General features: G+C 49.9%; 1 pseudogene; it reads left to right on the top strand.

Annotated features, from left to right (window-relative positions):
* LOC102191251 lies at positions 2265 to 3396 on the top strand (annotated as a pseudogene).

The following is a 3617-nucleotide window of genomic DNA, read 5'->3' as shown; positions in this document are numbered from 1 at the left end:
TTGTGTTCAGATATAGCTGATTAACAATATTGTGATATTTTCAGGTGGACAGCAAAGGGATGCAGTCATCTATGTATATGTAGCCATTCTCCTCCAAACTCCTCTCCCATCGAGTTTGCCACATGTGACTGAGCAGAGTTCCTTGTGCTTTATAGTTGGTCCTTGTTGGTTATCCACTTAAAATATAGCAGTGGGTACCTGTCCATCCCAAATTCCCTAACTATCCCTTCTCCCATCTGGTTGCCTATCTTGTTAAGACCTCTCCACCCCCACAGTTTCATAAGTATTCTAAGTTATCTTCTATTTCATATGCACATTTCTTCTATCTAATACACACACAGTAACACTCACATACATAGTTAGCTGATAATTGGATAATCAGAGCATCAGTCTACCTGTAATTGATATGCAGGTACTGGGCGAGGAGGGCTGGGGAAGCAGACTCTTTGTGTCCAGAGTTTACATCATCCTCCTGTCCAGCATCACATCTGACATGAACTAAGTATCAAAGTCAGCTGCTAAATCTTGCCTTCTATTGGGCTGGCTGAAAAGTTCATTCGGGTTTTTCCATTAGATAGTACAGAAAACCTGAATGAACTTTTTGACCAACCAATACATTTTCCATCTCTGTTCTTCCTGTTACTTAAGAAGGAAGCAGAGGTGTTCCCTGCGCTGTCCTAATCATCACGCTCACATCTCCAGAACCCACCACCCCAAGCATCTCTGTCCACTCTTTGCATGGCCCTGTGGCCACCTCCTTGCTTCAGGCCACCATCATCTCACTGTGAATCTCTGCAGCCCTGGCCCCACAGGCTCCTGACTCATCCTCTCCTGAGGCAGTCTCCACCAGGCAATGAGGAATCCTTCTAAATTGCAAACCCCACCTCCTCTCTTCCACAGCCCCCTGTTGGCTTCTGGATACAGTCGATAACTCCCACACTTGGCTGAGACTGCCCTTCAGGATCCTGGCCTTTCTCCACTTAGGAAAAGAAAAAAACTGCAGGCTCACTTCTCAAATTATGTCTCCTGGCTCCACACTCTGGCCAGAGAAAACTGAAGTCCTTCAGAAGCACCAAGCTTTCTTTTCCATAGCTCTCAACCTTGGCTATGTCCTCCCTCACCCATTAAAGAGTGAAAACACACCTACCCACCTCCTGCCCCTAGGTGATTCTGATTCAGGAGGTCAGATGTGATCCCTGTGACCACATCCTAGAGATGACTCCTATGTCCAGGGTGCAGAAACACTGCTTTTAGCCTGTAGGCTGTAAGCATGCTATTCCCTCTGCCAGGAATCCTCTTCTACCTCCTTCAACCCCAGCGCCCGCCTCACCACTGGGCATCCCCTCTGTTCTTTGAAGTCATAGCTGAGAGGCTTCTTCCTCCAGGAACGTCCCTTGACCTCTCAGGTGAGGGGGTCCCCTCTGAACTCCCTCAGCACCTGGCATTCCCTGATTCAAGTATGTATCCTCCTATAATAAAAACGCTGGATTCCTCGTCTTCCACCCCAGACTCTGAGTTTGGAAGAAATAAGGATGTTCCTGCACGGGGCAGAAACTTGACACATGGTAGGCATTTAGTAAATGTTTGCTATCAAAAAAAAAGAATGAGCAAATAAATGGATGAAAGGATGGCTGTGGCCGTTTTCTAGACAGAAACTGAGCCCAATCAATGGAGAGATGAGCAGTCCGGCCTGTAGAGGGCACCAGGCTGCGTTTGAATCTCCAAGTCCAAGCCCTGGGAGTTGGCACTGTCAGTCAGAGAGGCGCCCAATGCTCACTGGTCATTTCGCTGCACTGAAGATTAAGAAGGAGGTGTTTGCCTCCAGCCAATGTATATAAACTGAGTGTCCACCCCTCACTCCTAACAACAGGTACCACATCCCGTGACTTACCATGAAAACTGCCGTAACTGTACCAGCCATGGCTGAGTTTCTGTTCCCAGATGGGGATGTGAGAGGGGAAAAGAGGGAGAGATGGAAGGAAGGTAAGAAGGGAGAGAGAGAGAGAGAGAGAGAGAGAGAGAGAGAGAGAGAGAGAGAGAGAGAGAGAGAGAGAGAGAGAGAGAGAGAGAGAGAGAGAAAGAGAGAAAGAGAGAGAAAGAGTTTCTATTAAAACTGCTCATCCTGGAGAAGCAGAGGAAAGTACTCTGTACGTCTCCAATCTGACTTTTTCCTCCCTCTCCCTATTGTTCTTTTTCTCTCTCTCCCTCTCTCCATCCTTTTATTCTGGGGAAGAACAAAATCTAAGAGTGCATGGAAAAGCATCTAAAAGAAGGATACAGAAGGAATTTTTTTCTTTCCTAGAATCAGCAGCAACTGCAGCCTTGGGACCCTGCTGGAGCCCCTCCTCTGATCAGCCAGCCGACTGTGAGCAATGAATGCTTCGTGCTATCTGCACTCTGCTCAACCATCGCTGCCTACCAGCTCAGAGCATCTTGCAGCCCCTAACTTCAGCAATCAGAGCAGCAGCAGCTTCTGCGAGCAGGTCTTCATCAAGCCTGAGGTCTTCCTGGCCCTGGGCATCATCAGCCTTCTGGAAAACATCCTGGTCATCCTGGAAACCTGCACTCCCTCATGTACATCTTCCTCTGCAGCCTGGCCATGCCTGACATGCTGGTGAGCGTGTCCAGTGCCCTGGAGACTCTCATGATCCCCGTGGTCAACAGCGACTACCGGACCTTCAAGGACCAGTTCATCCGGCACATGGACAATGTCTTTGACTCCATGATCTGCCTCTCCCTGGTGGCCCCATCTGCAACCTCCTGGCCATTGCGGTCGACAGGTACACCACCATCTTCTACACACTTGCTACCACAGCATCATGACCGTGTGGAAGGTGCTGGCCCTGATTGCAGCCATCTGGCTGGGCTGCAGGGTCTGCAGTGTGGAGCTCATTGTCTACTCTGAGAGCAAGATGGTCATCGTGTGCCTGATGAGCATGTTCCTTGCCATGCTGCTGCTCATGGGCACCCTCTATGTGCACCTGCTCCTCTTCACCCTGCTTCACATCGAGCACATCGCTGCACAGCTGCCCGCCGAGGGGGTGGCCCATTGGCCAGCAGCACCTGTGTATGAAGCGGTCAGTCACCATCACCAGCCTGCTGGGGGTCCCCATCTTCTGCTGGGCCCCCTTCTTCCTCCAGCTCGTCCTCATCATAACCTGCCCCACCAACCCCACTGCGTCTGCTACACTGCCCACTCCAACACCCACCTGGTCCTCATCATGTGCGCCACCATCATCAACCTGCTGATCTATGCGTTCCTGGAGCCTGGAGCTGTGCAACACCTTCAAGGAGATCCTCTGCAGCTGCAACACCATGAATGTGGGTAAGACGTGGGGCATGGGAAGGGTACTCAGTCTGGTCACCTTCGACCCTCCAGCCAGCCCAGGTGTTTAGCAGGAAGGGAGAAAACTACTTAAAAGACATAAAAAAATGTGTTATTAGCCATGATCCTATGTGTCTCTTGTTTTTAAGCTTGCAGAGAGCACTTTGAAATGGGAAAACGGATATAACAGGCTCTCTGAAAGGATGCCCACGTGCTGTGCAATTGTGTTAAGTCGCTTCAGTCATGTCTGACTCTTTTGTGACCCTGTGGACTATAGCCCACCTTGCTTTGC

The sequence above is a fragment of the Capra hircus genome, chromosome 13, assembly GCF_001704415.2.
Source record: "Capra hircus breed San Clemente chromosome 13, ASM170441v1, whole genome shotgun sequence".
Taxonomy (NCBI): Eukaryota; Metazoa; Chordata; class Mammalia; order Artiodactyla; family Bovidae; genus Capra; species Capra hircus.
This window is presented reverse-complemented; position numbering and strand designations above follow the sequence as displayed.